Source organism: Malus sylvestris, chromosome 8 (genome assembly GCF_916048215.2).
Source record: "Malus sylvestris chromosome 8, drMalSylv7.2, whole genome shotgun sequence".
Taxonomy (NCBI): domain Eukaryota; kingdom Viridiplantae; phylum Streptophyta; class Magnoliopsida; order Rosales; family Rosaceae; genus Malus; species Malus sylvestris.
The window spans coordinates 24,885,698-24,898,291 of NC_062267.1; the positions used below are offsets into that span (position 1 = coordinate 24,885,698).

Below are 12,594 nucleotides of genomic sequence, written 5' to 3' on the forward strand. Positions count from 1 at the left end.
AGACTTATAACCTAACCTGTTGCGTGAGGCAATTTTAGGGAATAAGGAATGTAAAGTTATTTTGAGTATAAAGTTATGTAATTGGTATCCTTGTAGATTTGGGATATTTGTTTCCTAGTTTGTAGGAGATTGTATAAGCCTATATATTCCTCTATGTGAGAAGAATAATACCAGAACAAATATTCATCCAAAACCTAGAATTTTATCTTGGTACCAGAGCAGGTTTCGACCTGTCTCTTCTCAAGAAAAACAAAAAAAAAAAAGAACCCTAAACCCGTGTAGCCGTCGAAACGAATTCTGGTGTCCATCAAACCTTGAACCCAGAAATATCAAAGTTTTGTGGTCTTTGGAATCAACAAAGCCACGACTAAAACAAATTGCAATTTTTGGTACAATGGCAGAACAAAAAGGTGGGGCCATAATTTCCATGCAACCCATGGCTGTCCAAAGTGAATCTACCAACATCAATGGCATTCCTTTTGGTTTTCGGTTGAGCGACACTAATTTCAAGGTTTGGTCAAAGATGATGGAAGTTCATGCCTCAGGTCTCGGTAAACAAGGATATCTAACGGGGAAAATCCCGGCGGTAGATGAAGATGATCCAGGATATGTGAAGTGGTCAACGGAAGATGCTATTGTGCGTGGGTGGTTGCTCAAAACCATGGAACCACATTTGCTTGGCCTCTTTATAGATTTGCCCACGGCTAAAGATATTTGGGAGAGTGTCACACAAATGTTTTATGATGGTTCTGATGAGTCATAGTACTATGAACTTCGGTGCAAAGCTACACGGATGAGACAAGACGGTCGTTAAATTAATCTGTACTTCACTGAACTGAAGGGTGTATGGCAGGACCTTGACAAAAGACGTCCTCTCCGTATGGTGTGTGGGGCAGATTTGAAAACTCGTAAAGAAGAACTTGCAAAGGATAGGGTGTATGATTTTCTTGCTGGATTAGATAGTGGTTTTGACCAAGTCCGGAGTGAGATTCTCAGGATGAAACCTATTCCCGGAATCGAAGAATGCTTCAATTTGGTACGACGTGAATCCCAAAGGCAAGCCACTATGATGGGAACAAAGACTACAATGGCAGTACCTTCTATGGCTATGGCAACTAAGGCACCCAATTCTCGTCTACCATCCAATGGAAATTCTCGATCCTTCCGTACACAGGAGGATATCGATAAAGACAGACTTCATTGCAATCACTGTAATGGAACGAGACACACTGAGGAGACCTGTTTTGAAATTCATGGGTACCCAGAATGGTACTGGGAAAGGAAGAAGGAACTAAAGGCGAGAGGGAACAAACGGCCTGGACAAGCCCGCATGGCAGCCACAGGATCAGGAGCCGGATCAAGTGCCGTCGGGAGCCAAGCTGGGCCCAAAGCCCAACAAGAACGCGCTGATACGTGCAGGGGGTAACTGCTATTGCAGCGAGCCAATCAGGGCCCAACCCGTCAAGTCACATATCGGCAGCAAGTCATGTAAGGCCGGCTTCAGAGGCAGGATCCACAGAAATTGAAACAGGCCCACTTCTATCCTTAATCAATCAAATTTCAATGGGTGACAACTCAAAAAATTCAGGTAAAATCGGTACTGTTTTAATAACATCCACCAAAAGAGATAATGGTTGGATAATTGACTCAGGAGCTACCGACCATATGACTTATGATGCATCATTGTTTTATCACATGACTTCACCATCTAAAGACGATGTTATTACAGCCAACGGTGATGTTGCTCCTGTAACGGGAGCGGGTTCTATTTGCCTTACTCCATCTTTGTCGATTCACAACGCACTTCTTGTTCCATCATAATCCAATCATCTACTTTCTGTTGGTCAAGTTACTGAGCAATTAGATTGTGTTGTGTTAATGTTTCCCACTTTTTGCCTCCTTCAGGATATTCAGACTCGGGCGATAATTGGGCGTGGTACTAAGAGGAGAGGGTTATATTATGTGGATGATGTATCAGCAAGTCGAGTAAATCAAGTGAGCAGTGGTCACAAGCACAAGAATAAGACAATTTGGTTATGGCATCGTCGATTAGGGCATGCATCTTTTGGTTATTTGAAAAAATTGCTTCCGTCTTTATTTCATGGTATTTCAGACTCTGATTTCCGGTTTAATGATTGCATTCTTGCAAAAAGTCATCGTAATTCTTATCAATTAAGTTTCAATAAAAGAACCGTTCCTTTTGAGTTAGTTCATTCTGATGTGTGGGGGCCTTCTCCAATAGCCACTAATCATGGGGTTCGTTGGTTTGTTATCTTTGTGGATGACTGCACCCGAATGACTTGGCTGTATACTATGAAACATAAAAGTGAGGTTGGCACGATTTTTCACCAGTTTTACTGCATGGTTACAAATCAATATTCTCTTCCCCTTAAGGTTCTCAGGTCAGATAATGGCGGGGAGTATCTCAACATTGAACTCTCTCAATTTTTTCAGGAGCATGGCATTCTTCATGAGACTACTTGCCCACAAACCCCGCAACAAAATGGTGTCGCAGAGCGCAAAAATAGACATATTTTGGAAACCACTCGTGCACTCCTTATTGGTGCTCACGCTCCTCACTCCTATTGGGCGGATGCCGTTAGATACTCTGTTTATCTCATGAACCGAATGCCATCCCGAGTGCATAATTTTCGTACTCCTTTGGAAGTTTTTGCTGATCATGTGACCTTACCATCTTCTCTTCATTTATCTCCCCGTATCTTTGGTTGTGTGGCCTATGTACATCTTCACAAAAATCAACGCAGTAAGTTGGACCCATGTGCAATTCATTGTCTTTTTCTGGGATTTAATAATCAGCAAAAGGGGTATCGGTGTTATCACCCACCAACCAAGCATATGTACGTCACCATGGATGTTACATTCTCTGAGCATGAGATGTTTTTTCTCACTGAACATACCTACCATAATCTTCAGGGGAGAAGAGCACAAATGAAGATTATAGTTGGATTGATTTGCCAAATGTGCCAGTGGATAACACCTACCATGGTGCAGCAGTAGGTCACGTGGTGGACAACACCTCCCGTGGTCCTGCAGTGGGTGAGCCCAGCAACTTGGGTGAGCCAAATATGGGCTTGCGCTGCGCGAGTTTGGAAGAAAATATAGGTGGGCTTGAGGGCCTAATAACGGAGACCTTGACAAGTGGGCCCGATGACTTAAGGGCTGAAAGCCGGTCTGAAAACACAGCACAGATTGGACCGTGCAGCAGGAACCTTTCTGAAGACAGTGCACGGATTGGGCCGTGCAGCAGCAGGCTGCAACCTTTAACAGATTTTGACAATCCAGACACTTCAAGAAATAACCCTCCCCTAATTGTACCCGTCCGTGCACCCGAGGATATCCATGAGGTAAGTTTATCCCAATCTAATGAAGCTCATAATTTGACTAACATTGAAAGTACTTATGTATTGCCTCCTAGACAAAGTCGTGGGAAACCTCCTGACAGGTATTCTCCGGATGGGAAAATTAGGTATGCTATTGCAAAGTATGTCTCTACGCATCGACTGTCTTCCAAGTACCAAGCTTTGGTGAATACAATGGATGGAATCAAAATTCCAACAAAAGTGGAAGAAGCTCTGCGGGATCCTAGATGGACAGAAGCAATGGAGGTAGAAATGAAGGCCCTACAAAAAAAATGGAACTTGGAGTGTGGAGTCACTACCACAAGGAAAGAGACCGGTGGGATGCAAATGGGTGTTCACCATCAAACACAAGGCCGATGGAACTATTGATAGATACAAGGCAAGGTTGGTAGCAAAGGGGTACACACAGACTTTTGGAGTAGATTATCAGGAAACATTTGCCCCGGTAGCAAAGATGAATGCTATACGGGTTTTGTTGTCTTTAGCTGCTAACCTTGATTGGCCGTTAAAACAATTTGATGTGAAAAATGCTTTTCTACATGGAGACTTGGAGGAAGAAGTATATATGGAGCTTCCACCTGGGTATGAAATGCAGAATAAAGCAGGCAAAGTATGCAGACTACAAAAGGCTCTTTATGGACTCAAACAATCGCCGAGGGCCTGGTTTGGAAGATTCATTGATGCAATGAAGAAATATGGGTACCGACAAGGGAATGCGGATCACACCTTGTTTATCAAACGCAGGGGAGGTAAGGTTACCTTGTTGATAATATATGTGGATGATATGGTAGTTACCGGTGATGATACAGAGGAAATGGAGAGATTACAGGAGTATCTTTCTTCTGAGTTTGAGATGAAAGATTTAGGAGGTTTGAAGTACTTCTTGGGGATTGAAGTTGCTCGTTCCCTTGATGGCATTTACTTATCTCAGCGAAAGTATGTTCTGGATCTTTTGTCTGAGACTGGGATGTTGGCATGCAAACCAGCAGAAACACCTATAGTTCAAAATCATCATTTGGCTATCTACCCGGACCAAGTTCCAGCAAACAGGGAAAGATACCAGAGGTTAGTAGGAAGGTTGATCTACTTGTCTCTCACGAGACCAGATATTGCATATGCTGTTAGTGTAGTAAGTCAGTTTATGCACTTTCCTAGTGAGGATCACATGGCTGCTGTTATGCGGATATTGAGTTATTTGAAAGGTGCACCTGGAAAAAGGTTGATTTTCAGGAAACATGGGCATATGGAGGTAAAAGGGTATACTGATGCTGATTGGGCGGGGAACATTACTGATAGACGCTCAACGTCAGGGTACTTTACATTTGTTGCCGGAAATCTTGTGACTTGGAGAAGCAAGAAACAGAATGTGGTCGCTAGGTCCACGGCAGAGGCTGAATACCGTGGGATGGCGCATGGGATTTGTGAGTTATTATGGTTAAGGATTCTTCTTACAGAGATTGGGTTCAAACCACGTGGAGCGATGCTTTTATATTGTGATAATCAAGCTGCGCGAGAAATAGCTAATAATCCAGTTCAGCATAATCGTACAAAACATGTTGAGGTAGATAGACATTTTATCAAAGAGAAGTTGGATGTTAAGTTAGTTGATATTCCATACGTAAGATCCGAAGATCAGTTAGCTGACGTGTTGACGCATGCAGTGGCGACAAAGGTGTTTCAAAACTCACTGGACAAGTTGGGCCTAGGTGATATCTACACACCAACTTGAGGGGGAGTGTTGCGTGAGGCAATTTTAGGGAATAAGGAATGTAGAGTTATTTTGAGTATAAAGTTATGTAATTGGTATCCTTGTAGATTTGGGATATTTGTTTCCTAGTTTGTAGGAGATTGTATAAGCCTATATATTCCTCTATGTGAGAAGAATAATACCAGAACAAATATTCATCCAAAACCTAGAATTTTATCTTAACCTTCATGAAATTAGATATCCTTCAAGGAATTTAATTTACATGATTTGAGAATAGATACTGTGGAATTGTTTTCTATCTTTGAACACAACTGTTTCGGAAGAATACATAATCTTTACAAATGAATTGATATCAAATAATGACAATAATATCTTTTCTTGTTCCTTGTGCGCTCTAGTTGTCTTATGCTTTAACTTTGTGATATATTGTATGTTATTTATAGGTGGAAAAGAGGAGGTTGTTTCATGTTTTTCTTAAGCAGTTTCTGGATGTATACGAGAATTGGGAACCAGTAAATACAGGCCAAATGTCAGAGGCTTCTTCAACTACCATTCAATCAACAGAATATTCATCACATTCAGATGATGTTAGTTATTGCCTGCTTTGTTGGACATCCTGCAGAAGTCATCTTAGCATTGACGGAAGAGATTAGACAATTAACTTCTATGGTTGCTGAATGTAAGTTGAAATTCATGTTTGCTTTTTAGCAATTGGCAATTTACTTTGGTGTGCTGTATTAAAATTTTTTGCGAAACATATTTTCTTTTATTTTTATGAGAGAATTTTGGCAGTATGCTTGATACCACTATAAAATCCAACTAAGAATAGTCTGTATGACTAGCCAAATGTTAGCTGCCCGATTTTGGAAATTTTATTGTTTAAATTAATTTATATATTTGACCTTGTACGTGAAGAAAAACATTCTCTACTTGAGTTGAGTAAGAATGGGAATTGGCTCTATAGCTTCCAATCTTCTTTCCAGCCAAAATGCAGGTAGTTAGTTGTTGTGTCTTTATGTTTTTTCTTATTATTGTTATTGCGTGAGTTTGAGTTTATTTAGGATCTTGCTGTTGATTAACTGCCAGGCATACTCATTAACTTACATAAATTGATCTAAAGGAAGGATCTTGGTTTTGTTTTCTTAAATATTTAGAAAAAGAAGTAATTCATTCTCTTGTCATATATTTTATAACTAAGTTGATTTTACTTGTGCTCATCAGCATGGTAGGTGTGCATGAGGAAATGATAAGCGATTTTGGACAAATTTGTAACTGCACATTATTCATTGGACTTCATCATTGCCGTCTAAATTGTATCTTGTTCCTTTTCTTTTCACTTTTGGAAGGCGTTTGGTGAACTCTTTTCAGGATTGTGGTCAGGGTACCATACAATCATATTTTAGCTATTGATGTTTGGTTGATTAGTTCCTTATGGCCCCTTTGTCCCTCCTTTATTATTTAGTTATGATCTTCGTTCCTTCAAATCGGGTTTTCTTGCATGTAATTTATGGTTACTTTGTTTCTCCCATGGTTAATACAGTAAACACCAGTACAGTGCAATCGTCAGCAGGCTTCTCTGATCATTCTGCAACCTTAAATATCATTGCAGAATGAATGCCACTCGTGGAGCCTCTTATGATTGTTACTGGTTCCTTGCATAATTGCAGAGTTTTTGGATACCACAGTGTGATTCAAAAGCTAACGGCATTAATGAAAGGTATTAGTAGTATTACTCTCCTAGTGTAATTTCTCTTTATGATGACACATTTTGAAATGCTGTTCAAATAACTTGAATTGTTGCAATTGTTAACTTATTTAAACGACTTTTTTTGAACGGCTTTTGACTTAACTTATTTCAATTGCTAATCAGCATGGTGTTGTGCTAGGATAGCACCAAACCTTATGGAACCAACTCTTGATAACCCACAGGAAATATATCAAATGAAATGTAAGAACAAAATATTAAAGACACCAAGATTTTAACGAGGTTCCTCAACGGTCAGTGTAACTGGAGTACGTCCTCGGAGCAGTAGGAGCTCACCCAATAATCCACTATCAACCAAATGGGAGTTTACAAAGTGTTGGCAATCTCACAACCCAAATAACCCAATACACCAAATAGCTCTAACTCAAACTAAGAAACAAATGGAGAAGAAGAAACACATATCAAAATCCTTCTCTCCCAAAAGCTACACAAGTAGCACCAACATCTTTGATTGAGTGATTACTAACAAAATGGGATTATTACAAATGGTGGGAATGAGCAGCTCATATTCAAATGGGAGAGCCGAATGCTCTCCCTGGTTTCTCTCATCTGCCGCTCCCCCACTCCCCCTTTCTTCTCATTCTCTTCAACCTTTATCCATACAAAAACATACAATAAAAAATCCAAAGTAAAGGAATAATCATTCCTTTACAAACATCATCATGACCTTTCTTTTTCTTTTCAACAAACATCGTCATTGTTCTCCTCATAATGATGTTCCCACATCATTATGTCTTTCATTTTTTATTATATGCTTTTGGCCACTTGGCCACTAATTTGGCCACTATCCAACACATGGTAGGTGTGCATGAGGAAATGATAAGCCATTTTGGACAAATTTGTAACTGCACATTATTCATTGGACTTCATCATTGCCGTCTAAATTGTATCTTGTTCCTTCTCTTTTCACTTTTGGAAGGCGTTTGGTGAACTCTTTTCAGGATTGTGGTCAGGGTACGATACATTGATATTTTAGCTATTGAGGTTTCGTTGATTAGTTCCTTATGGCCCTTTTGTCCCTCCCATATTATTTAGTTATGATCTTCGTTCCTTCAAATCAGGTTTTCTTGCATGTAATTTATGGTTACTTTGTTTCTCCCATGGTTAATACAGTAAACACCAGTACAGTGCAATCATCAGCAGGCTTCTCTGATCATTCTGCAACCTTAAATATCATTGCAGAAGGAATGCCACTCGTGGAGGCTCTTATGATTGTTACTGGTTCCTTGCATAATTGCAGAGTTTTTGGATACCACAGTGTGATTCAAAAGCTAACGGCATTAATGAAAGGTATTAGTAGTATTACTCTCCTAGTGTAATTTCTCTTTATGATGTCACATTTTGAACTGGTGTTCAAGTAATTTGAATTGTTGCAATTGTTAACTTATTTAAACGGCTTTTTTTGAACGACTTTTGACTTAACTTATTTCAGTTGCTAACATTTTGAACGGCTTGTTTTGTAAATGCATTTTCTAACTATTATTAGTTTGGGTATGTTAGTTATATCATGCCATGGTACTTTTGGGTGTTGATCATCAGCTGAAGTTAGACATAATGACTCGTTAGGTTTTGACTGCATTGCGATTTTTTTACCCAGGTGAGAAGCCTCTAGCCATGAGGTCCTTCTAGGACATGGAGGTCAAGCTCCCACAACCCACTACACTTCAAAACAAGACCCCAGCCATTGTCCAAATCACTGCAGAGCAAACCCTCCGGGAGGCATATGGGCATTAGGAGGCTGATATCCAACTTCCCAAACAGGAGATTATTGATCCCACTGAGCTTGCAAATCACTGCTCCCAAAATTGCAAGGAATACAAGGACCGAGTACGTGTTGCTATCATTGCTTTCCTAGAACACTGCAAAGAAACTGATGGTATACCCAAAAGAAGGGCCGAGGACTTCCTGGATGCGAGGAAGCTGAACAAAAGGATGCCAATAGTAATTGAAGCCGGCCTTGCTGGGCATGTGGAGTGGCAGAAGCAACGGGTGAAACAACATGGAACCACCATCATTTTGGTGGCTTTACCCCATCATGTCCTTATCGCAGCAGATTCAAGACTGACTTCTTATACATATGAAATCCAGCGCCGACCACAACACTTAAAAATTTGTGAGTTAAGTTTCTCACCATCGGCATTTGGTTGCTTTTGCAGGGATGTCGGTGAAGGTACACAACTATTGGCTCATTTGGAAGGGATGAACGGGATGTACTTAATAGATAGCGCAAGGCAATATCTGTATCAACTCGTGCATCAAGAATATGGTGCCTTTCTTGGCTTGAAGCTGCTAGAGTCTGAGGTGTGTTTTATAAATTTTAGCATTTGATTTTTGAAGTTTTAGTTTTAGTTCAAGGAAATTGGCATCCTAATTTGTTAAATTTGACATGTAGGAACCCCGTAGGATATAGGTTATTCAATACAATTGAGGTCCCCGAACATCGTTTTGGATGTGGATACAAGCTAAATTGGTCGACGTGCAATTGCCCACGGTCTCAAAATGATAGTGGTTTGAGCAGGATGGAAAGAGGAATTCACTTTATGGGAAGTGGTGCTGAGCATGCAAGGAACTATTGCGATTTTATATGCAGGCAAAACATATTACGGCCGGAGGAATATCATCGGGCTTACTGTCTTTCGTTGTTAGGCGATATGGATATTGGGGTTAATGAAGCAACGCAGGTTGCATTTAAAAACTTGTTGATGACTTCTCTTTTTGATCCGTCCTCAGGCGGACCATTTAATGGTTAGTGTCTTTGTTATTATCATTTAGTGGATAGTATTTTGTTATTATTGATAACATTTACAGTTTTTTGTAACTCTTTTTTTATTTTTCCAAACTTATGACAGTCCATCGCATGAGCAATGGGTAATCAACACTGATGGAGGAAAGACAAACTTTTATAGAGGCTGCCAGGACATATTATGACTATCATACATGAGGAAATGAACCTATCAATTTTATTCTGATAGAGTCATAATATGTTCTGGTAGTCTTTATAAAAGTTTGTCTTTCCTCCATTAGTGTTGATTTGCCATTGTTCATGGGATGGACTGCCATAAGTTTGGAAAATTAAAAAAGAGAGTTACAAAATACTGCAAATGTTATCAATAATAACAAAATACTATCCACTAAATGGTAATAACAAAGACACTAACCATTAAACGGTCCGCTTGAGGACGGATCAAAAAGAGAAGCCATCACAAGCTTTTAAATGCAACCTGTGTTGCTTCATTAACCTCAACATCCATGTCGCCTAACAACAAAAGACAGTAAGCCTGATGATATTCCTCCGGTCTTAATATGTTTTGCTTGTACATACCACAAACCTAACAACATATTACGTAGCCCTTGCCAATCTTCGTTAAGCCATCCGGGACACGACACAAGTAGGGGGAGAATGACATCCAGTGGCGACCATGAATGTAGTTTGGAGTTGTATCCTCTGGATGGATTGGAATTCTCTCCTCTAGAGAAACTGGAGTTATATCCTCTGGAGAGATTGGAGTTGTATCCTCTGGAGAAGTTAGAGTTTTATCCTCTGGAGTTGCATCCTCTTGGCATATTGGACTTCTCTCATCTCAAGAAGCTAGGGTTGTATCCTCCTCCACAAGTTTGAGAATTCCTAGTTTTCGAAACCTAAAACAAGTTGCATACCAAGAGGAGTCCGTATCTCACCTTGTTCCTTCGGTTGGCCTCGATTATACCAATTGATTGATTTTGAGAGCTTGGCCACAGATGGACGATCACTGGCTCTGGGTCGACAACTCATTTTGGATAACTGTGAGAGAGAGTCCTCTGATCGGCGATCATTGGCTGAGGGTCAGGAGTTCATGTGCTCTGTCTGAAGAGAGATTATTTCGAGTTTAGGTTTAGGGTTATCTTACAACATTTTGCCTTTATTTATAGAAGTGGGCAAAGTAAATTTCTTATCCCAATAGGATTACAACTCTAATAGGATAATATCTAGTCCAACGGATATGGTAGAATCTCATAACGATATGCCGGAAATGATAAGATTTATATAAAGGAAAACTAATGAAAATAACTTGAAAACTTTGAATGTTAACAAAAAAACAATGCACTAACTTTATTTAATGGTTAGGACAAAATCCAACACTAAACTAGTCCAATTAAAATGGCCCAAACAATGAGTTTTCGAATTTGCCCCTAAAGGCAAGTCTTTGTCCGTCTAATCTTCAGGATCTCTTTACTATGCTGTCTCCCCCTTCTCTCCATGACAGATCGACGACGATCTCCTCTCGAAGAAGATGAGGAGAGGAGAGGAGAGATCGTTGTGTTTTTTAAGAACATTCGGGTACCGCCACCACTGCAACCTCAGACCTGCCTCGGCCCAAAATACCAACCGACGAAAAGCTTAGGTCCATTGACCTCAATTCAATCTTCCAATCTTTGGGTCCATTGCTACCACAGAGCTACATCAGCGTATACAACGATGACGTTGGAGTTCCTGTCGAGATTCACCAGTAGGAGAGGGTCTACGTCCCGAAGTTAATCTTCGGACACCTCCTGACCAGTGGCAATTAGGATTTGGTCTTCTATTTAAAGGCTAGTGCATATAAATTTTTGTGTATTTTGGTTTGCCCTTTGGACTTGCAGAACTTTCTGAAATTAGTTGCTGCCCCTCTAAACACTCTTCCATTTGCTAATGAGCCCTTCACCCTCTCTCCAACATTATGATGATGAAAGGGAGTGAGGAAGAAGCTGAACTTTGAAGCTGCATTGTTTGATCTAATACAAGCCAAAATCAAGTGCAACAAAATTGCAATCTTAGCCAATCTCATTAAAATTGAGATAGACCTAGAAGAGAATAAGGAAGACAGAAATATATGCAGGAAAATCCCACAAAAACACATATAAAAGGACCTTTGAGAGGGGGAGATAGAGAGGCCGAAGGGAATTTGGGGATTTGATATTTTGGAGAGCAAAAACAAAAACAAGGACTAAGAGCTAGATTTATATGGAGAATTGGCCACATCTTATTGTAAAGTTGAGAAAAATTTGTATACATTCAGTTGTTTATTACATACAATGTCTCTCTTGCATATTTTTGTATACACCTCTTGAGCATACAATTGTACTTGTGTAAGATCAAGTCACATGCATAGGCATGCATGTGAAGGACAAATGTTCTCTAGCTTTAAAAATGAAAATATTTTTAAGGGTAAATTACACTTTACCATCTCAGGTTTGAGGTCTATTGCAACCTCATACAACATCTTCAAAACATTTCACTTTCATACCTTAAGTACTATTTTATTTCAATATAATACATCTGTTACATGTTCTATCTATTGTTCCGTTAATAGTTGACGTGGCAGCTACATTTTGTGCCATGTGGCTGCCAAATTTGTGCTGGCAAAAAAATAATTTTTTATACATTAAAAATTAATTAATTAAAAAAAAACGCGGAAACTCATCCCTTCCACACAACCCCCACCCCTCTCCTCCATTCTGTTCACCTCCCCCAACCGATCCATGCCTCCCATAACCACATAGCACATCAAGTGCAGAGACGCCCCGAGAGCTCTAAACTGGTCGGCCAACTGGTACACTCCCTCGTCGGCGTGACCACCATTGCAAAAACCCCAAAAGGGTTCTCAGGTAGCCGCTACAGAATCGGTAGATCGAACGCCGCCATCTTGCCACTGCCGATTTGGGCGATGCCCAGTACATCCCGGCCTGCTAGGATTTCAGGGCGAATGTGGCTGCGGAGTCGG

The 12,594-nt window shown here is 40.2% G+C and overlaps 1 protein-coding gene across 1 annotated transcript in view; it reads left to right on the plus strand.

Annotated features, from left to right (window-relative positions):
- The window catches only part of LOC126632007 (BEACH domain-containing protein B-like), a 120,834-nt gene that overhangs the window by 357 nt on the left and 107,883 nt on the right, over positions 1-12,594 (plus strand). The gene's annotated exons all lie outside the window — the stretch shown is intronic.